Source organism: Eleginops maclovinus, chromosome 17 (genome assembly GCF_036324505.1).
Source record: "Eleginops maclovinus isolate JMC-PN-2008 ecotype Puerto Natales chromosome 17, JC_Emac_rtc_rv5, whole genome shotgun sequence".
NCBI lineage: Eukaryota > Metazoa > Chordata > Actinopteri > Perciformes > Eleginopidae > Eleginops > Eleginops maclovinus.
Window position 1 is genome coordinate 12,502,755 of NC_086365.1, and position 24,212 is coordinate 12,526,966.

The following is a 24,212-nucleotide window of genomic DNA, read 5'->3' on the forward strand; positions in this document are numbered from 1 at the left end:
TGAGGGTTACAAGGATTAGTCACAAATCACATTTATTTAGTTTATATTAAAGTGACTTTTATGACAGTAAAAATAATACCTGCTACATTCTAGTCTCGACCATGTTGGACTATAAACTCCTTTTTATGAGAAATTAAGATTTAACATTAATCCTCTATTGACTTTATCCTCTAAACAGAACATGTCAGAACTCACTGAAAGCCAGAAATGAGGTCGACTGATGCTAGGCAGAGCAAAGTCATTTAACGGGCGCTTTTTGTGCTTATTTTGCCTTTTAAAAACAATACGTGTCATTCAAAACTTACGCATTAGAGCATTTGAGCCTTCAGAGTCTACTGTAAGCTACAGTCATCGAGCTACAATGCTTACATGCTAAGGTTAGGCAGGCAAGTTAACCCATGTTAACAAGGTTTTTGTATTTTCATCTAATGCCAAATGTCCAATGACTTGCACGCTGTATTCAACTAGACTTGTTTTTCCTTTGGAATGGGACCTGGATTTTTTACCAACTCACTCAAAGTTTCAAGCAGCTGAACCGATTGAAGAACGTTGATTTAAAACGCTGCCGCCCTCTGATTGGTCAGGGACAATCGTCGATGGTGCAAAACGGGATATCCTGAACAAATCCCACAATTTTAAATAGCAGAGCCACAGTCAATAGTGACACCAATGCCTATAAGCCCGCAATTTCCTCTCTTTGGTTTTATGAGGCACCGCTAAGGCGATTAGCTGATCACCCCTTCAGAAAAGTGATCATTGGTTAAACAACAGTGCCGACAACAAGTCTGCAGTTAACAATTTGTACAAGAACACTTTAAAACCTGAACGCTGCATTACGAGAGGAACAGTTGTATCTCTAGCAGCAATAGAGTCACAGCTGTCCAGGTGTCCAGGTGAAGAGAGGTATTCCAGTAATCTGGAAAGTGAAGGTAACACGGACACAAAGCCCGGTCTTTCTAGTCTTTGCATGAATGGAAGGAAATATTCGTCCACCTGCTACAAAGGTTGGTATGTTGAAGAATTTTCACTATTTTACCCGTCACTTACCGTTTAACTTTCAGAAATAATAGTTTACCGTGGAGACAAGCTGGAGATGTCAATGCTATGTCAAACATGCCTTTTATAAAATAATACTGAATAGAAATACATTTAATAAGCTATATATCATTTTGTATTATGGAAGATTACGACTGAGAAAAGCGAGCAGCAGGATTTCAGTATTTTGACAGGTGCTGTCTTCACCTATCAATACTCGGTCAGTCAGACTGAAAACCTCAGGGCTTTAGTCATAAGTTAGAAAAAGACGAAATTACAATTGTCTCCTCACTTCAAAACGTTGATGCTTTTATTATGACAGCCTCTCATGAATACAATCATAGCTTACTCTGTTTTCGCTAAAAGTCCCCTTATCTTTGAGGTCCTGTGTTTCTCGGAAACAAAGTTATTTCACAATCAGGTTTTCTTGCATTTCTGGGCTAATAAAACAACTGCACTTTGCATTGCTTTCATTCACATTGGCTTAATCACAGTATTCTTGTCCACTGGCTTTTTTGGGCTGTATCGCTCCGAAGCACCACTAGTGGTCAGAAACGTTAGAAAGTATTGCACTGGAACACATCATTAAAGAACTCATACTTAGAGAGTTTCAATTTTCAGTGCGTAGGAGTTAAGTAACACTATGGGAATTAAACATCTAACCCTGACACGCTCCTCCATTTGCATTCAGCTGTTAGACAAACTACAGTAAATTGTCCATTTATGGGAGTATTGGATACCGACATGACAGGGAACCAACCCACACATAAACCAGAGAGGTCCTTTTGTTCAGACTAAGATATACTGCATTACTAAGTATTGTGTCAAAGAATGATCATTTTGTTTACTGTTTTATTACACTGATAAGCTTCCGCAGTAACACGGAGCGAAATAAAGAGAGGGAGATAATGCATGCCTGTAGGTCGTGCACACTAACAGCTGTTTTAGCTGAGGCTCTGGGGACAGTTTGAGTGGGGTAAACCTAACGTTTTCTGCAGCGGTAAAGAGTCTCCTGAGATTAGGCTGACAGGGCAGGTAAAATGTTCTCAGTGTGAGCATCACGATAAACACTATTCAAATGTAAAAATGTGTGTATTAATGGAAAGTGTGCATGGAAAGTGAGTACAGAGGAAATGCATATGACAGATTTTCTGCATCAGCTTTACGGGATGTGAGAATGTATGTTTTTACACGTTTTTTACTGAAAATATACGGCCACCGCAAGTACAGTACGTGTGTTTATGGTACGGTAAATGTGTGTACATGTGTGATATCCATCACCACCTACAGCGCTGTGTTTGGAAAGCTGGCCTTGTGGTCGTGGTTCCCTGCGCTATGCGTCTCCTCTCACACGTCAAGGCATCGGCAGCATTAACACGTTTACAGTCCCGGGATGGGGAGCGGCGCTGGTTGAGCATTCATAAATTCACTGGAGGTTTTTTGGCGCACCAAGGCCAAGCCTTTTTTTCTCTCTTTCCATCCCCGCTCGTCCATCTCTCGGCTTCATCCGTCATCTAGTGTCGCCTTTTCTGCCTGCCTTTTACAGTCTTAACAGATACTCTGGTGGGCTGGAATTAATGATGATACTGTGTATTGGTATATAATAGGGCTGTGACATGTTATTTGCTGTTTGAGCTGGGGAAATGATTCAATATTTGCATCTGTTTTCCAGTGTATTGGCACAGAAGACTGGTGTCCAGGAAGAAGCTTGTCCATTGACCTACAGTCCGGCAGCGAGCTAGGCTATTGTTTTTCTTTAAGTTAATGCTAACGCAACACTGAGCGGATAATAGTGCCAATATTATACATATTTGAAACATGTACATTTGTGTTCAGTGAAAAAAATAACAAGCAGCTCCATTACCAGTTGCCTGTACTGTCTTTGCCAATGCATTTTATTTATTTATTTCTACTGTCATCATTTACTCACTGATTCTATCTCCTCTTGGACCACAATGCAGCAGCTTAGCCAACAGCTGCAGAGTATGTGTTACGCTGCCATATAAGGACACTCAGCGATGGTTTGCTGTGAATTAAGTAGAGTAATTGGTTTAATATTTCATAGGGTTTACCTATGTCCAAGCAGACAAGCTTATTTCTGTATTTGTCTGTGTCTGCATTTCACGTCACAGTGTGAAAATCAACCACAATAGCTGGCGTTGTCAAAGCGGAGGTCTTCAGCTGCGACTATATATGCAAGGCAACATACTGTATGAAGTGGCCAAGTGCATCAGCTCAATCTCAATACCATCTGCTTTCCACTCGCACTCTATCTCCTCCAAAACTATTTTTTGAAAGTGTGGCTTCGGCTGGAATGAGGAAAAAATTCACTGAGCATGAGCAGACGGCATTCATAGGCAAACCTAAGAAGCTAATGCCACTGTGGCAAGTGAAACGCGGAGGAATAAAGTGCTGATGGTTTTCGAGGGTTGGGGCAAGAAATGGGCTCGGGTCCCTGAATGCCTCAGATGGATAGTCATGAGTGACTTTAGATGCGGCGATCAGACACAGTCTCCTCAAATCCCCTCTACGATATGCTCAGCGCTGACTTTCAGATGGAAGATGAACCAGCGAGAGGAAATTTCCCTCCAGTGTAAGAAAAGACCTGAAGGATAAAGATGTTAAGTTTCCATTTGCTGGAGAAAAAGGAGACTCCTGCATTCCCAGACAATGGTTCACATTCCATAACACCTCTCTGTGCCCTGTGAATCATACACACTGAGACAGACTGACTGAGGTTATCTGTTCTCACACAGCCAAGGAAATCTCAATGGAATACCTTGTGTGCATTATAGTTTATAGGCCGCTAGCAGGTTCCACTAAGCACTGCTGGAAGTAATCATTAACCACTCCATTTATGAATTCCAAATAAGCAGCGTTCAAAAATAAAAGTAGAGAAAAAAATTCCTGATTTTCGTTAAAGATTTACACCGAAAGACTTCATTGGATAAGTCCCGTACGATGACTGTGATTGGTGCATTCAAGGGGACATCATCTTTATCCAGTAAGGCCCGCCCACCTCAAACCAGTAAAAAAAGCCAAGATATAATTAAAATACAGAAGTCCCCTCAGGGTGCAGGGCCCCTCTTACCAAGATGAAGATAAAGGGACCCCATGATGCTTTGTGGGTTTTCCCTTTCCTGTAGTGTAGGTATTAGTGCATGTAAATGGTATGCAAAAGCTAAGATTTCCTGAAAATGAGCATAATAGGGCCCATTCAAATGCAACAAAAATTTGCACCCACTTAATCAAATGCAGAGACCTTTGAAAATCTTAAAAAATAACAACTTCCTGGTTTGTCTTTGCCCCGCTCTACTTGCCAAAGTTGTGCACGCACAGTTTTTCTGTACACTGAGGTATTATTAGCAACATATTGGCCGCGCTTTCTCCTTTTGCCTCCAAATAAAGTGGTTGAGATAATCTGGCTCGAGTCTTGGCATGTTTACAACCTGTCTAATCTTCAGCCCGCTTGTGTTTCTTTCCCTATTGTTGCAGTGATGACTTAATGTTCCCAGATCTCAGTAATTTTTTTATCACAGCTAATAAAAATGATGACTGCGAAACGTAAGACTCTAAAAACAGCTCTAACCCTCATGTCTTTCTTCCTCAAACAGCATGTTGTTAGATGCTCCGGATAATAAATAGCAGTTGTTTCGATTATCTGTCAAAGTAAAAAAATCAGATTTGGAAAAGAAGCTGCATTTTGATACTCCTAAACTCTTGTGTTGCTCTGATTAAAACAAATGACTGTCCATGTAGCCTTTCTTCAACTGTTTTACTTTCCACTGTCAGACTGATAACCTCACTGTCATCTGCAGTATATATATTTAGAGAGTGACTCACTATCGTTTATTATTTTCTCCTCTCTCTTTCCCACACACGAATGGGAGTTTTGTACCGCTCCTTACACTTTAGGCTGCGTTACATCTGAAAGTATTATGACCTTCTTTCTCTCCTTGGAGACGCAGCTGAAACACCTGAGCATCACCAGCCGGCATCCCCCTTCAGGTTGAAGGTGTGTTTATGTATCTTTATACCTCAAGCCTGAAGCTAAGTCACACTTAAATTGCAATAAAAACATTACCCCAGCATGACATGATCCATCATCTGAATCGCAAAGCTTCTCAATGGCAGGTTTTAGCCTACAGATGCTCCATTTGAACTGAAAACACCATCTGTATTCTCATTTTTGAGCAGCTCCAACTAAATTCAGCATCAGCAACTTTCAGAAATCTCTAGCTCTTAAAAGCGAACCACTGAAATGAGATAATAAATTCTTATTTGTCAGCTGCTGAACTAATTTACCAAATGAAATAACTGCCCGAGGATTTGATGTAGCAGTTGGCTGCAAGAGAAGGGTTATAAAACATTGTCCTACTTTTAGATGCGGGTTTTAAGAGGGACATTTGCATTAGAAGTTGGATTCTTGCTGTCTAAATCATAAATAATACTGTAAAAAGGCACGGTTTTTTTTAAACAGCAGCACGAGCCAGCACAAATCCTCTCCCGTCTTTGACTTTTAACAGGCTTGTGTCCCTTTTTAAACTGCACTCTCAAATGCAACACCCACAATCAGGCAGAATTGGAGAAAAAGCATTCCAAAAAGTACAAATCCCACACAAAATAGGGATGTTTGTGCGGCATCAAAAAGCTACTGCACCCTGGCTGTGCTCCATATGACCAAATATGGAAAGAAAAATGCTGCCTTTTCCCGTAACCAAACTGGGGAAAAGAAAAAAAAAGGGGGGGGGGATAGGAGGAGGTTCTCTTGCATGCTGCGTTGCACAGCGAGATAGAGCTCTCACACTCACTACACAGTGGCCACGGTCTTGGCTTCCTCTCAAAACAGAATGACTGATGGTGATGTCGGACCTGTGGTGACATCTCGGCGGTGAACACTGTTGGGCACACACACACAGACACAGACACAGACACAGACACACACACCTGCACAACTCAGGAGTCATGAGAGAGGCACACCGATCCTTTCCCTGCGCTGACATTTCATTCTTTAAACACAAACAAAAAGCTCTCTCCACTTCCACATACACCGGGAGTCTGGGCAGTGCTCTGGAGTTCGGAGCCGCCTGGAAGAGAACATTCCTCTCGGTGAAAAAGCAGCCGTCTCAAAGGCCACAGTCCTCTGCTTAAGTTAGAAACGGTTTGTTTATCTACCCCCCCAGCCCCTCCTCGCTATATGGAGCGGCTCTGACATTCTCCCGCCACTGCAAAAAATGCCAAATTATTTTTGTCTCCTGTTCGCTTGGGATCCAGACAGTTTTAGAACTCTTATGTAAGCACTTTCTTGAAAAAAATACATTACATATTCTGCTGCACATATGCAAGATGTCAAATAATCTCAATAGATATGCACCCCCTGTACCTGACATGCCATAGTAACAATATCTTGTGTAACTCCACAAGGACGTTAGAGTCAGAAATTCTTTTTGTCACTCAATGTCAGAACATAGATGCTATAAAAAAAAGCCCGACTGTATAAAACCTCACTATAATAGCGTCAAACAAACCAGGACTAATGAATAAATACATGCAATTTTTTCCCACATCATTTCCCTGTCATAACAAACTAGAGTTATGATGAATACAAGGACAACATCATCGAGCCACTTAGTACTGGAGAGCGCACTGTGACTTATAAGTGTATTAAATAGGATTGTAAATAAATAATGACAGACAGATGCTGTATGAGGCCAGTGACAAAGGAGCTGATACTATCCACACACAAAAAATAAACTTAACAGGTCATTTAATGGTCTTGGAAGCCTATTGCACCATTTTCTCATTTCAAGCAAGGCACACAGAGCTTGTGACATGTCGCGAATCCATTCCTCATGTGTCCCTCGTGTCCCTTTCCAAAAGAAAAGCCGCCTCCTCTTGTTCCTTCAGGACAGACTGTCTTGACACCTGCCTTCTGTCAGAGTAAATGAGCCCCGGGCAGCAGTCTGTGTCTCCTCAACAGGACATTAATCTGCTACTAGTGAGCTGACCAGAGAGACTAGTGGAACCTGAGTGCTGATATATGGAAGGGTGTTAGTGTAAAATCTGCTACTGCCGACACTGCAGCGAGAGAACAGTTTATCCAGCTGATGGCAATAAAGCAGAGTTGAACGGAAAGGGATAAAAACGCGACGGAAGAGAGGCTCTGCTACACTTGAAATCTGTGCTTTGTTTCAGAGCTGCGAGCAAAAGTTCAGCAGAAACTGAAATATCACAGTTTCAATCACCGCAGAAAAGCCAGCGCGTCTGGGTAGAAGACCCCCCAGGCAAGATCCTGAACTCAGACTATTTTTTTTATAAGTGTAATTCGCTTGGGTTATGCACCAAAGTTCAATGACTGAAATGTAGAAGTATACGTGATCAGCATGAGCCACAGCAGCCCACGGCCTCTGGTACACGGGCAATAACGTGACATGCTGGAAACATTAAGTGGAACATAAAAATGTATTTCTCATAAAGCCTGAGAGGTTCCTGATGTGTTTCTCTAAGGCAAAGAAAAGGAAAGAAAATGGATCCGCTGAACATTTGTGACATGCTTCCTATAAAAGGCACGTTTCTCTCGCGGTGGACGTGTGGCTCTCTGTGGCCGGAGAGAAATTACACTTTGGTGAAAGAGGGAGAGGAAAAGGAATGAAAACGGTGGAGTGATTTATGTGGCTGGCTGGAACCACACTACGGGAAAACGTCTTCCCATCATACCTTACATGGAAACATACATGAGGTTAGAGTGAGGCTAAGAAGCATGATGCAATGCCCCCACATCCTGTGAGCCTGCTGAAAACATGACAGCTGAGTGCAAAACCTGACACAAGCTTGCCTTTTTTGCACATCCCCTTTCACAGAGGCCGTATTTATTTAAATCTTTCCAAAATATCATAACTCTTTATCTGTCTTCCCTTGCTTTAACACAAGTCAGTAAATCGCAGCAGTGGAATGCCCTTTTTTTTGTGTGTGCTGTGAGGCTTTCAAGGGTATTACAAGACAAGGTATTTTTCAAAATAAGGGTCTGCATTCCTGGAGAGAGATAGGAGGAGATTAAGGAGTGGGGTAGGGATGTGGGTCGGGGAGCAAGATGACCTGACCAAGTGGGTCTATTCAACCTGACAGTGCTTTCAGTTCTGGCTTATGATGGGAGAAATGTGAGGGTTTTATTAGAAGACATGTTTGGTGTCCATCGTGTCTCTCTGGGTATTCATGCAGCCTGACATGCTCTCAGAGAGCTGAAGCAGGGCCAGGCCATATAATGGTGGATGTGCTCCTTAGCCAGGTGTGGAAACTACATGATGTCTCTGTGTACTCAGCAGACAGGTGATGAATGGGCTTCACTGACTGTGTGACAGCGATCAAGGGATTTTTTTTTGACGGTATGAGGAATTCAACAGCTTCAAGTTACATTAAGCACTACAATATACAGTATATACCTCTGTAAAGCTACCCTGAAGGTAGCCTACATTACAAAACAGTTATAGCTAAATAGCTATTTAAATGTTCAGCAGACATGGAGCAACACATTTGTGACACCTGGCAATGCAACTCCAATATTTACTTTTCTTTCAGCTAAATGCCAATGCTCTCTTTTTCCGGTTTGTGCTAGGCAGGTAACAAAAACATTTGCCTGCTCGGATCAGAAACAATGCTGATGAGTGATGAGACATAGCACCTTTCACTTTTCCATCTTTTTTGTATAAACTATGTTGAAAAACACAGATTTCCGGACAGACAAACACAAAGAAAGCTTTGCTTTCAACAGAGACATTACCAAACATAACCTGCCTGTTGCACATTGCTACTTTTAACCTTTTTACCTACCATCACACACCATTGATATGCTCAAAAACACCTGCAACAGATTAAATTGAATACTCATTTTACGGTAATAGTCGTGTGGAAGTTTAGGTTGGTACATCCAGTGTGCAACCAGCCCACGGAATAAAAACAGTAGATGTACTGTAATAGAAAAAGGCCGAGCCCTGCTCTTGACAAAGGACTGCAGGAGTCAGCACAAAATTCAGCAAAGTAAACCGTTCCTAATCCCAGTCCACCTACACTGGCAGACAGACATGATGCCAGGGACTGGAAATGTGAAGCTCTTTTCATTGAAGGTGAAATCCGGAAAGATATCAAACCCCCGTGGAAAACATGGCATCTTCTTTTTCCATCTTCCAGTGGTCAGTAGTATCATATTTCACGGTATAAAAGCATTAGCATTGCTTTGAATCAGCGGATGCACATTCTCCGAGTGACATGGAGCTCACCTCTGCTTCCAAAAAATATATTCCACTCTTCTCATACCTCAAATCCTTTCAGGGCTCTACAGGGCTAAAGTTCACTAGCTTTACCAGATCTCATTTTCGTGCATGGCTGTTATTGTTATAGCGGCAGCCGCTCAGCATGGACGGGTACACGTCTGCTGCCACACCTCGAGGAAAAAAGTCTCAATACGGGTCTTTAATCTGCAGGTATACAGTAGGTAAGTCACGTTACACTCTGAAGGTGTGTTTGTACTGTTCATAGTTTCAGATTTTCATATATCTGCAGTGGCAGGGCAACTAATGTGTGTCTCTCAGAAGAGTTACCCCCCGTCTCTCCCTATTTCTTCTCTTTCTGTGGTTATGTGACTTCAGAATGCATTGCCAGAAATTCCAGGAAACCCTAGAGTTTCATGAGACATAACAAAGCTCTCTCTCTTCCTCTGTCTTTGTCTCTTTCATTGAAGATTACACTATGTTTCTCTGTCTGCCTTTTGCAGGCCTGGGAGCTCTGCAGCTCTTTCTCCCTGAAAGTAATTTTCGTCAGTGTCTGATTGGCTCCTATCACTTTAATTGAAATGGTTGAATTTCTTACTTTTAATACCCGAGTTAATAGTAGACCACAGACTGGTTGGTATTTGCTTAAAAGACCATGAAAGACGCTACTACCGAATGCCATTAGCATGATGTGGAATTTACCAGTAAATTGAGGATAAAATTCAGCTATGGGGGTTAATATATGTGGGGCAATTAAGCCTTCTAATTCCTGCATTTATTAGAATAACATATATCTCAGACAGCCGTGAAATTGTAAATAATTGAGCGGTGCTCTTACGAGGCTTCTCTGGTTGCCCAGTCTAAGTTTGCTGCAAGCTTTTTTATAGCTTGTGGCAAAACTGGAAATGAGATTCGGTTCGCAACGCACTGCTAAATGGGAATAAACCCATAACCCCTGGCTATAATCTGTCCATGGGGGGGCTCATCAATCTCCTCATGCTTGAAAATTGTCTCCTCCATCTGGATCACCTCTGCTCCCAAACGCCAGATGCATGTCTGAGCGCCCTCGTACACTAGCACCTAAAGAAATACCTATTCACCCACACCCACCACCCACCTTGTGTTTACATTCAGAGCTTGAGTGACTGGTATTTCATTTCGGCCTGCCCGGAGCCCTTCTGCACAGTTTAGGTTGGCCGGTGTACCATTACTGGTCATTAAGTCTAACCTGAACTAATAGGGGCCCATTTTCCAAGGTGGTCTCCCAGGTGGCTGTCACTGAAGTGAGTGGCACTGCGGTGCTGAGGGCTCGACTCGGGCACACTGCGGCTCAGTGAGAATCCGCCGGGACTCGAGCCAGACTCCATCACACACTGGACGCAGTTCTTTGATAACAAGAAGCCATTGTTGTAGGCGGGCGTCTGGGTGTTTTGTTTCTCATTAAGGCATGTTTTATGAGGCTAGCCAGAATGAGAACCTCAGCTCACCCCCTCTTAAACATAGTTGAACCTTCTTCAACATCTGATCTATTGAACCATCAACAGTCCACCTAAAACTATTTGCTCGAATCATATCCCTCCAAAATCCCTCCTAATTTAAGCCACAAAAAAAAGACAATAATCAATATACAGTATTATATTATTATGTAGTTGAGCTTTTTGCAGATTTATCAGTAAACGTGGATATTGATAATGCTAACAACATGCTATATATTAAAGCTAGACTTAGGTAAGTAGAGCTTGAGATATACTGTTGTAGCTTTTTGGAGATATAACAATTACTGTGTGTATTAGCATGTAAATAAGTTGATTTCTTCAGGTAACTTAAAAACAATGAGGCCATTACATCGCTTTTTGCATCAGACATTACGTACTTAAGAAAACGCTGAGTGCAGCACATAACTCGGTCATTATGTTTGAAGAATAACAGGATTTATCAACATTTTTATGCTAAGCACTTAGTAAGAATTAGCATACATCAGATTTTTAGAACCCAAAATCCCTGTACAAGTCAGCTAATAGTAGTTTACTCCTACAGTAAATATCAACACTGTCATAAAAACCCCCAAAATCGTTGTTAGTTATGGCCTATCACACTTACAATCATTGGAATAATACAGTCCTACGAGTTTTATAACATTACAGAACCACATTCCCTTAATGTGCATTGCTAATACAATACATAACGGCCATATTCTCTTTAGAAACTCCACACTCCTACATAAGGGTGCTGACTGACGCATGACTTCATTAATAAAGAAAACAAACAGTGTTTTTCATACACCATAATCCTAAGCACCCTAATATTTAAATGGAAGATGTCTTCTTTGAACATAAAACAGTTCATATGTTTTAGCTGTGCCCTCCTCCGTGTGACGTGTATCATCATTAATCAGAAGAGAAAGAGCCATTAGTCGAAATATTGGGGTAATTAATCCACACTCACACTCCATTAGATGTCATGCTCAATTTGCACGGAGAGCTGTGTACTGGGTAAATAAGCGGGGACGACAGAACCCACAGCTATTATCCCCGTTCTCACGTGCATCTCCGAGGGAAGCTTTCATCTGAACACACACATCGTTCAAGAGGATATTAGTTCAATTGGAAGAATGAAATTACTGTCTGATTGAAATCATTTTTGGTGAACTTCGCTGTAATTGTACACATCTGTATCTCAAGTCATAAAAGTGACTGGACTTCAGCAAAGCCTCCAACAAGGTTAAACCACAGTAGGGCACATAGCATGAATCAGCCCTTAGTTTAATAAGTACCATTTGGCTGTCACCTCGGCGGCGGTAGAGCTGCTCTATTACAGTAAAGCCCCTGCAGTACAGGGCCGGGGTTATTCAATAAAATCCTGACTGAGTGTTTCTCCCAATCACCACTGGCAGAGCTCTGATGAGGTAAAGAGCTCTCCTATGCCAGCCTCTGTCCCTGCGGACGACTGTCTGATTAAAATGGTTTTCTGAGGCCATATTTTTGTTCTCCTTGTCTTCTTGCCAGACCTGAGTTAAAGTAGAGAAGAAAAATTGACAAATTACCTAATGCGTACTGAAAGGAAAATACATCTAATCTATAAAAGGTAGACAGATTGTTCTATTGAGAAAAATAGGTTGTTCTGTTGTCTCAAAAGACACAAATAAAATACATGTCTTACTGGTGTTCACGGAGGCTTCGCATCAGCCGCTCTGCGCTTTTGATCTTCAGCCTTAATCACTTTCAACCCCCCCGTCCTTGCAGCAGAGCAGTGACATGTGAAGTGGAAAGAAATGGCAACAGCCGAGTGGCCCACTAGTGCGGCTTTCCTGCTCTTCCGTCCATTTGCCTTGCGTGTAATGCATTCCTGAGCAGTCCTCGGAGGCTCATCTGTAAATGCCTGAGTATGCTTCTGATTAGGAGGCACAAAGAGTACACTCTATAAATGCACTCTTAAACAATTACCGCTGCTCCCGACTGCAGCCCCCGACACAGACCTCAGACTGTGCTGCTGCCTGACTACCTTATCCAGGTAGGAAAAGTCGATGTGGACCATTTCAAACAACGAGCCTTGATATACGAACACGTCTGACTTTGGAAACCAGAGCAAGAAAGGTTTTAGGAATGTGATGAAATAATGAGGTTTTATTTAGTGTTGAAACGAGTCGATAAAAGAAACCAACCATCAGTGGAGTCATAACCTCTGGCTGTCGTGTCTCACTCTCCTTATTCTGTGTTTTGTATAATCTGCTTTAGCTGATATATCTGCTCAGACAATGATAATGATCACCATGCACTCCCATTAGTGCGACCATGTGAAATTTGTATTCAAACACATGCAGAAATGGACGGATATGCAACTATTGAGGTCGCAATCTGGAGCCAGGAGCTTTGTGTTATGATCTTAGACAAGCCTGAAGAGCGTTCTGTTGTCTATTAACTCTTTGTTTTGGTTGTCCGGGCCTCACTTATCAAAGTTCGGTATCAAGTAGGCTAGTTTTTAACCAACAAAAGATGAACCCACTGTTCACTAACTGGCACCAAAGAGCAGATTGACCAAGCTGGTGTCTAGTTTTTGAAAAAAGTGGAATATTTAGCTGCTCAAGAGACTGGTATGTACCTCAGGAGGGGGTGGAGACCAAAAACAAAGCTACAAGGAGAGAGAATATTAGACTTACACTCATCAGTTGAACAGAAATACAATTGTAAATGAATGATAATATATCAGTCTAACTAAATAAAACTGGTGCAAGTTTAAATAAATATTAACTGGTTTCAAATTCTGGCTCAAACGTGACTAAACAATTAAGTTCTATATTTTCTTATCAACAAAATATTTGGTAGTTTCGATGGGAAATAAATCATTAGTCAGATCGCTAAATAAATAACCAAGTTGTATCATTGTATTCTCCTTAGATTTGAAACTGAGAATTGATAAATAGTTGAAATACTCAGAAGTGGTTGGCGTAACACACACACTCCACTTTGTAGTTATTCCAAACGGTGAAACAGAATAACAATAGAAATCTGACTCATGTGAATACCCATGTAAGGACAGAGTGATTGTTTTATGTGCATGAGGTAAGAACTCACTTCCATCATTACCACATACAAGCCCGAGCTAGCTCTCGCCAGTTCTCACTCCCATGATGGCAGGCGTCCAATGTGGACTCTACGAGCTGTCCTTCACATTCGCCATACACACTTCAGCACACGCTGGCCTCTATAGCTGCAAGCAGAAATCCAGCATGCCTATAACTGACCTGCACACTGGCCTGTCTGTTTCCCCGTGCGATTCAGAGAGCGGTTAACCTCGCTAACTGTGTAAACACATGACCTCACCGGTCATGTGTTTACACCCGCTGGTATTTTTCACACAACGTTGGGATTTACATCAACTTATTACCTCCACGTTCCTTTAGTTCCCCATTACACACGATTTTTGTTGACCGGCTCTTGATAAGCTATGTTTGTTTAGTTTCCGTTCGCGATGGGAGGAAGACAAGAGGTTGAGAGGAGAAAGAAGGAGGGGGAGGTGAAGAGAGGACAGGGAGGAAAGAATGGAAAGCTGGCAAAGGAAAGAAGCAGGGTGAATTGAGAATAAACGTTATAGTAATCATTTCTTTTTCAGGGAAAAGGGTTGAGGTAGAATAGATTGGTGTTAAAGGAGAGGAGAGAGGCGCAGGGAAAGTTAATGTAGCTGTTAGGAAAGAGACAAGTAAGGTGGTTTCTCTGCCACAGGGACAAACTGTGCACGTCTGAGGTCCCAGTGGGAGGACGCTGAAGGAAAACACAAGGCCAATCAGCTAACAGAGACATTTCCTGTGCTTGTTTTATCAGATGAGAAGAAGCCCAAAGGCTAAATGTCCCTCTTAACAATTTTGTACACTTCTCCGAATAACCCGCTTAGGGGAACGAAGGGAAGAACATGCATCTTTTTAGGATGACATCAGAACCGCTGCTTTAGGAGCACTGACCTCACTTTCGCACAATCAATCATCCACAAAGACCAGATGAAATGTAGGCCACGTGAATAAGAGAGGTTTTACCTTTTAAGATATAAAGCAAGGCTGCCTCATGATTTCAATCATCACCCTGCAGAAGAAAGTTGAGTTAGAGGGGAAAAAATGTAATAGTTGTTTTTTTTTATAGCTATGTAACTCCTGGAAAAGCTTGGCATCTGGCAACAAGCAGATGGCGGGCCAATATGCCAATTACCAACATTGACATGCCATGCTGCCTGTTAGGCAATCTGGCCTTGAGTGATAGCACTTTAAAGTCAGAATATGACACGAGTGAGAGGCTGATCTAACAAACCCTCTTCATCAGAGTGTGACTAAAGCCCAGAGGAATTCAAACACAGGTCTTTCATGCCCACATGACTGCTTCAGTCAGGAGAATTAAAGTTTTGGAAATAGTTTGTAATGAAAGGATACAGATCTTGGGACGAAGGATCATTATGACATTCTTTACACATGTGCATGTATCAAATCTGTTGCTTGAAAATAGCTTTATAAATGTGGTCGGATTAAATAACACTTTATTTGGTTTGGAAAATATCATAGGGAGGGAGGGGGTTGAGAGTAAGCATCACCCATGAGACTAATTGTGCACAGAAACGCCACAACAACCGAAAAGCACCGTAGATATCTAAAACCAGTGCATGTCTGCTTGGCGGCATAACAAGGAACACGTTTCTTTTCGTAAAAATGGCAAAGAACAGGAATTTAAATTTGTATCACAAACACCTGGAAAAATCTTACGGCATATTTTCCAGGATCTAAATAAACATCATCTAAGGTTACATGGCATCGTGTGACTTCCCAAGCAATCAAGAAGGGCTTCCAGTTTTTTGCCTACCACTTGTTGACCGTTGCTACCCGGTGAATGAGTTAAGAATTATTTTCCAACTCGAAATCTGCCCATCCATCCAAGCTCACCATATTATACAACTTGTGCGGTTCTGGATGCAGTGCATTCAAATTACATGCTATCAAATTCTAAGGCGAGGGGGAACAGAGCGAGTGTGCTGTGGGGCTCCAGTCCGGGGCCACAGTCCAAGGAGCTCTAGCTGCATGTCAATCATAATCACTTCAAATGAGCCGCACCTTGTCCTACTGCTGCTGTTGTCCAGGAAACACAACCCTAGCTTTATGTGAAGCAACTGGTGGAAACTGATGTGAAGGATACCATTGATTAAACAGAATGAACACATTATGCTTGTGGTTGTTTAGGCAACATCTCTATCCATAACTATATTTTCAGAACAAACAAATCTGAATATAATTAAGACTGGAACACAGGAAACATGCTTGACATAGCTTCACTGGTCTGTTATGAGAAGAAACCAGAAAATAGCTCTGGCACCTGCTGTGTGGAAACAATGTATGTTTGGACTGAAATGTCCGAACCACAATTGGAAAACCTACACACTGAACCCAGTATAGGTAAACATCTATTTAAAAAAAGAACAGTACGGTCTGATCATTTGTGTTAGGAATCTGTCTCTGCCAGTTTTCCATTTAATTCAAATTCAGTTTGCCACTTGGTCTGCAGCCTTAGCTCAGTGGTGGTAAGAAGCCATTGCCTTGCAAGGAAACTCTGGATTCTTGCTTTGGAACTTGATACTGTGGTGGATTATGAGTATCTAGCATCAGACTATAACAACACACCCACATATGTTGCATCGTGTTAACACTTAACTGCACAGGGATAGATTCATAAATGCCTTGAGCTTTAACCCATGTTAAATATGCTGAGAATGAGGTACAATAATTACCCAATCCAACATTTCACTTATAAGTGTATAGAGGAGGGAGAGAGGAGGAGAGGGAGAGAGCATACAGTAACTAGAAGCCTTCACCGCACTGTGCAGTCCAGAGCCAGACTCCGGAAATGCATGGCAGTGTTCCCTACATCCTGCCCGCCCAGCCCTAACCCTGGCCCTGGCTCTCGCCCCGCACTGCCAAACCCCTGTTATCACTCTGTGCAATTACCTCCAGATTCTTGTGCGCCCATATCATATCGTGCCAATTATGAAATCCCCTTCTAAGCACACTACAAAGCACTATGCATTTTAGTGTAAAGCCTGCAGTTTGCTGTACGTGATCCGGCCCAAAAATAGCTGAGTGAGAGAATTTAAATGCATGTGAATATGCATGTAAAAACAAAACAAAAAAACTCCTAGGGTTGGGATTCCCATTACGGCTGCTCTTATCCAAGGAAATACTAATGCGGCAGTGGTAATGCAGTACTTGGAAATATAAAGTGGTTCAACTAGTTCAGGATGTCATCAGCATTTTAAGTCAGCTGTTACAATGGAAGACATGTTGGGATTGGTAGTGAGTGAAAAGTAGTGAGTAGAGAAGTCTAATTAGTCATGGGTAAATGTTGAAATAGCTAGCTTAAAGTCAGGTTTAACCTTTGCAATAGTTATCTAAAAGTAATAGATCAACAATTGGATTTGTTTGTCAAAAGCAAAGAATAAAGATGGAATAGTAAGCTTAAAGAAACCAAAACACTCACTGTTGAAATATTTAGCTAAAAGTCTTGCATTAACTGTTTGAATAGTTAAAAGTAGCATTTAAACTGTGGAAGTAGTTTGCCAAAAGTAAAACCTTTTGCTATAAATAAATGCTAAAATTGTTAGCAAACATCTGGTAAACTGTTGAAATAGTAAGCTGAAAGTAGCAGGTAAAATGTTGGAGTAGCTAGCCAAAAGTACCTGATTAGCTATTGAGGTTAGGTTGAAGTTCAATGCCATGAAGAAGTGATTATCCAATTTCATTTTATACATGGTGTTAATAAGCATCTAGTTTGGAATCAATCCAAATGAACAGATTTATAGGATGAGGGTTGGTGTCCATGAAGGAGTGCTTTGGTTCATATGACGGGGCTGTGGGGGAACATCAAACTGTACCAGAAGGCTGTTATGCATTGCATTCCAGAGGCTTTTCCAATCACCTATCACCAGGTTGGGCCTGTGCCTTATAAGGAGAGGAGGGCACTTTCCACGTGTTTTCCAAACACTGCACAACTTATCAGATAGAGTTTCATGTACAATTACGATGCTGTCTCTCGCCCGAAAGCATTCCAAAAAGAAAAAGACCTACAGATCTAGCCTCAGCAACCCCCTCCCTCCCCACTCTCCCATTTTCCATGCTTCCATTTCACAGATACTAGTATGTAATAAAGCCGAGATCAAAAGACCTGCTGGCCAACTCAAGTACAATGAGAGTCGAAGAGAGCCTTTTGCCTCAGGGGTGGTGGGACTGAAAAGAATGTGATACCTCAGAATTATGAGAAGTGGATTCATCTGCGAGTGAGCGGGCCTGCCTTGTGCAAGACTGCCCTGTGGCTTTGTCTGCAGGAGATGCTGGATGTGTTTAAAGCTCTTACACCAAAGGACAATTGCCTTCTGTATCTCAGCAAGCTCTTATGGTCAAATTTTTACTTTTGAAGGGTGTGCATGTGGTGTGCTGGAAGCCATAAGGGGCCCATTCTTGCTTATAGCCAACTGTGTACACCTTCCACATGTCATATTTCAACAGGTTTATCCACACTGTGCAGTCATGGGTCAGGAAAACAGCGTCCCTTTGAGCATTGGGAGAATACTATGAGTATTATAAACAATCAGAAATATGGGATGTCAACATATTTAGTGCTGAGGCGATGAGAAAGTTGTGTGGCTGTGGGTTTGGAGACAACCCCCGCCCCGAAGGAGTGAGCGCGCATTACGGGAGTGGACGTAAGCTTTTCTTTGTTGTACCGCGGTGAATACAGCCTTACTATAACAGATCGGTGCATAGAAAAGTGTATTATAGCTCACAAACGTGTAGTGGACGCACAAGCTGCAGTTGAGATACAAAACATCGCCCATCGCAAAATATTTCGCTAAATCTTCCGTACGTCACCAACTTTCTTCCACGTGTTTTTAAAAGTTTACGCGTTGATTTAACAAGCGGTTGAAAGTGCTTGCGCTTACCTGTGGATCTTATCTGGACAAAGAAGAGCTCTTGAGTCGATGAGGAGAGGAGAGGGAGCCAGTCTGCAGTCGGTCCTCCACTACACTCAATGATAAAAAACCGAGGATCAAGCCCCTCCCTTTAAGGCACAACCGCACATCTACTCTTGGCTACTCTTAAAAAAAGTTCAACCACGACTCAGATTGCTCTCACAAAGCATGCACAAAGTTTGCCACAAAGAAAACCGTCAACTTTGCGAAGAATGTGTGCAGAACTCACAATAGGGAAAGGGATTTCAGGCTGAAAGTCCCTCTTTCTGGTTCACCTTCGGGGGGCCTCTCAAAGAAAATCATCTGTCAAGAGCGATCATATGAAATGTTAGTCTTGGGACAAAAAGGAGGGCTGTGCACTCACAGGAAACCCAGGCCCATAATATCAATGGTTACTCTTAGGTATAACGTGGTGACCAAACTGGTTTTTGCTTCATATGAAATACAAATGATTTCTTTAACCGCAAAGACATGCAAATACCAACACAAATATGAATCCTCTCATCTACAAACAAGCAGTGTTGGGTAGTTGTCAACTAGGCCAGCATGTGATTAAACTAGCAGTTAACCACATGTTGCAATTACTTTGAGCGTTCAACTATATACAACTATTGACTTCTTTTAAATGTCAAGTTATTCAATATTAATTCAGACTAGGTATAAGAAAACAACAGTTCTTGAAGCAGAATGGAAGAAAGCATGGCTTACAAAGGATAGCCCCTCCTGAGAGTCATCCCTTCGGTTAAATTACTTTATTTTCCATTTTCTGTACTTAACTACTTATGCTAGAAACAATTGTGGGCATAAAAGGAATGTAGTGTTTTTTTCTGTTCATGGCATTGCCTGTGTTGTAATTTGAACCCCTTTGACAAGTTAATACGTTTTATTGTCATTTGATTTTCTTGTTTGAAACTTCGTTATAATTTATTATCCAATGTGCTTTGAATCATATACCTTCAGTTATTAGCTTATGCCATACTTCACTTAAAAGATTGTTTGTGTCCTACACGAAGACACACTCCTGCACAGCTAGACTAGCTGCTCAGTGAGCTGTAGCTATAAGGGCTCTAATTAGCTCAATGTTAACGTTAGCATAACCAAACACAATGCATACATGCTGATGTTTACCCTAGTGATCACTATTTTTCCCATCTTGGTTTAGTGTGTTAGCATGCTAACATTTGCTACTATTAGCACCCAACCTTTTTTTAGCTATCTAATGTGATGCTAGCTCTTAAATGTAATGGGTATACTAATGGTGATACTTCTAGAAAATCTAAAAACACTGGAAGAATATTACCAATGTAGGTTCAAATACAGTACAGCTTATTTAAAAATGACCACAACTTTTTACATATTAACCATAATCAAGTTTGATTTTCCTGCCCTGCAATATGTGACCTTTTGTCTGTCAGCAATTTTAGCAAGGACGCAGTGAGTTAGGAGTTGGCTAACACAATAGGCGCAGTGTTCTACTTTCTACTACGAAACAGCAGCGCAGGGACACTGCCCCGCTTTGTGTTCCCCTTTAAAACAATGATGCTCACAACAAAGAATGAACTTAAGAGCATTAGGCCACTGGTGCAGAAATGAGCACCATATGCACTGCTGCACTTTTGCATGTGTTTCTTTTAAGATAAAGTTAAATAAATGCAGTCTGTTGATTGTGTGCAAGTGTGTGTGTGTGTGTGTGTGTGTGTGTACGAGAGACAATGTGAATAAAGAGAAGAGAGAAGGAGTGGAGGGGGGGGTTAGCGGGCCATCCTTATCTTCATTCCTTTGTGAAATGATGCATCTTTAGATAAAAACCTGCATGTCATCCTTCATCTTGAAGGGTTTTTTTCTAGCTTGCTTTCCAGTTTGCACACAACCTCTAGGCCCCTAAAAAACACATTAATCTGATGCAAAATCACTTCCTGACATATCTTGATTGCCTTAAATGATGCTCTGTCTGGGCCAAGTTTATAGTTAGTGTAACGCCTTTATACTTAGGGCCAATGCTCACTTGCTATATTTACATATGAGCTAAGGTGTTTACCCCAGCCACTACACTGCAGTTTACGCTTGGCCTCCTCAGGGCTTTGCGTTACTTAGATAGAATAGGAGGATGAAGCCCTCTTTATTAGTCACATAAATTGCACACACAGTGAAATTTTTCCTCTGCATTTAACCCATCCTAGTACTAGGAGCAGTGGGCAGCTATCGTGCAGCGCCCGGGGAGCAATGGGGAGGGGGGATTGGAGGTGTCCGGTGCCTTGCTCAAGGGCACCACAGCAGGGCCTAGGGGGTTAACTGGGACCTCTCCAAGTAGCAGTCCACTTTCCATATTTCAAGTCTGTTCGGGGACTTGAACCGGCGACCCTACGATTCCCAGTCCAAGCCCCTACTGACCGAGCCACTGCTGGGCAGCAGTTACTTATTGGTTTGTTTAAAAAAGACAGTTATTACAACAGAAAGAAAACATCACCACATTAACCTCAACCATATTAGTGCTACTAAAGAGCGGCTCAGTGAAGTTTCAAATAATGTGTGCATACGATATAATATCAAATGTATAGACATCCTGCTTCCCTCTGAGACATAATGATTATCAGCTTTCAATAAAAAACTGCTTGCAAGTTGGTTCAGTGACATTGTAACATTAGTGATGTTAGCAAGGGAAGCCAGATTTGTAATAGTCTTGGAAATAGTACAAAGATAATATATACCATGGAGGTTTTTTTTCAAAAACTTGCATGACATGTCGTGCTAGCGTTTAGACAGCACAACAGTCCCTGTTTTTCAAAGTGAAGAAGAAGGCCAAACAGCAATAGTTAGGCTTCAGTCAACTGTGTTTGCTATTCAAGGTGGTTGTCAGGAACCATAAAAGTAAGACTTCACTGCTTTTCCCTATTAAAACTCTTGGCCATTTTTGTTTTGTCAAATTAGCTCTCAGAGGAAAAGAGGTTAGCGAGCCCTGCACTAGAGGCAGCACTAAACATATGGATGTTTATCTGCCCACAAACCACTGAAAAAACATTATAACTTCAAGTTGTTTTACTTTCTGTGTGCAGCCCACTGTCAACGATGAACAAGATATTTGGAGCCCCAGGCCAGAAAGATCACTCCTACCAAATGTACCTGACTTATATACCTTCACCATGTTACATCAGAAGAAACACCTCTGAACCAATTATAAAGGTTTATACAAAACCTTTGACGGCTTCCAATTTCATCATATTGTTCTAAATCAGATGAAAGACTCTGTTGCCATCTTGCGCGAGAGTGACGTTAGAGGTGAGGATGGGATTTTCCTTCAAAGTTGTGTTCACTTGAAGAAAAGTGTTAGAGTTAATGATGAAAGTCCCAAATGTTAGTCTGCAACAGCACTAGTATTAACAAAGAATCTCTCTGTTTAAGGATGTCATCAATGTCAGACATCAATTTAAAATGGCTTAAAACTCACACCAGCCTCATCTCTCACTGTGTATGTATGACTGATGTTTGGTAGCAAGGATATCCCAGCTGGTGGATGTGCATACCATACTGTAGCATCCTGGGTAAAGTCCAGGACTTTAATCCTTCTCATCTGTCCTCTGTTCCTTCCTGTAGCTCTCCGCTGTGTGCTGTCAAACACAAAAATGCCAACGAGGATAGACACCTGCAGTAGCTAACACCTGGATTATTTCCCTATCGCATGGTTCTTGTTTGATTTAATACTGACTACTGCTCTGCCACATTTCATGGAGAAACAGAAGGATTATAATTGGAATATATAACTGATGTGTCCAACTACCCCAACGAAGATAGGATACACTGGGTGTAACCCACCATAGTAATAGGTGGAGTTAAAATGTGTAGGAATTGTACAAATGAAGATGACATCATTGCCATATCTGTGAAAAGGATACTATTTTGAAAACCTCTAGTCTGTAATGTACACAATTTGAATCTATGAAAACATTAGATAATGGATAACATACATTGATAACTGAAAGAGTAAGTGTTACATATGAAACTCAAGCCTCTTCTGTTTCGACTCCCCTCACTGTGCTGACGCCTCTGACCCCCTTCCACGCCTAATTTCCATTACAGAAAGTGATCTATAATGGTCAAATACACGTAGCGTGCAGGAGGGCTCAGGCAGGGATTAAAAGCCTTGCTGTGACACACGTGGCTCAAGTTCTAACTCTTTTTACGTGTTCAGGGGCCCTGGGTCAGATCCCTGAGGGACTCCGTCACACCAACTACAAGCTAACTAAAGCAAACAAAGGACCTCTTGTTTATTGACTTGTACGAAATGTTGGATCTATTAAAAAAAATACATTTATGTGAGATAGGGTTTTAAAAAGGTAAAATCTCTTTCATGTCGCCTTTTGATGACATCAAAGTATCTCTGAGCTGAATTCCCAAAGCTGCACACATTAAAACTTTATGAAGAGAAAGTTATGTTATTACTCTTCAGAGATAAAATGCACCTCTTATTTGAAAGAAGCATCAATGGAAAAGAGATTTCCATCTTCTGTCCTTCGGAGATTTTCAATCATAGGTACCAATTGTACAAAGAAAATAGAAAATGCATTTGTGGACAGATGAGCTGGGTTGTCTCTTTCAGTCCCTCTGGTATCTTCTCTCAGCAGGTTTTCAAAGTTGCCAAAAAATCCAGTGCTGGTATCCTCCGGAAAATCAATAAATGGGCCATATTGTGAAATCCTTTCCCTACCATATAATTTATAGGCATCAAATGTGAAGAGGTAAAAATTGCATATGAAGAAACCTGGCTTTGATATGCAGGAAAGAAAGAGGGATGAGAAAGAGAGAGAGAGAGTGTCACTGAGGTTATTAAGTGGGCACCTCCCATCACAGATGTTTAACTGAATCACTCCCATGACACCTCGGCGAGGCTCCTCCGAATCCCAGAACCGCCACATCAACAAACATAAAAAAGATAAATATCTGGATAAGGATGGATCCCTCCGCCAAGACTTTGGTTGATACATGAGAGGCAATCAAAGCCGATCAAAGGCGTCTCATGTTAAGCCATTTGACCGTACAGTAATATTAGCAGTTTATGGCAACACGAGCGCTCTTATGGCTTATTTCTTGCTTCTTTCAGTCTAAGCTGCTCTGACACACATAAAAGACGGCAGCAGACAATAGGCTTTGAAATCATTTCTGCTCGGGAGTCAAAGCCGGGGCAAATATAACATTGTGTGGGATGTTTTATATTGCCACGGAAACCCCATCTGTGTCCAATCACAACACGGCCATCTGTTCAGTATAAAAAAGTGAAAGGAAGAGCATGGGAAATCAGGATTTTTGTCATATGTATATTCTATATTTATAGCTCATGTGGACATATTGCTCTGCCACCTGCAATCAAAACATATATTCCTCCCAGCTTACCAAGTTGCTTTAATATGGAATTAATGCACAAACTGA

At 41.6% G+C, this 24,212-nt stretch overlaps 1 protein-coding gene across 8 annotated transcripts in view; it reads right to left on the reverse strand.

The window, feature by feature from the left end:
• Positions 1–18,966, reverse strand: part of cald1a (caldesmon 1a) — a 48,360-nt gene extending 29,394 nt beyond the window's left edge. For 6 of the 8 annotated variants that reach the window (XM_063905282.1, XM_063905281.1, XM_063905280.1 and 3 more), the window contains exon 1: positions 18,762–18,965. The gene's annotated coding sequence lies outside the window, so the exon portion shown is untranslated. Of the gene's footprint in view, positions 1–18,761 lie in introns of all 8 variants that reach the window. The other 2 variants (XR_010167769.1, XM_063905283.1) reach the window with 2 other exon arrangements.
• Between the last annotated feature and the right edge of the window lie 5,246 nt (positions 18,967–24,212).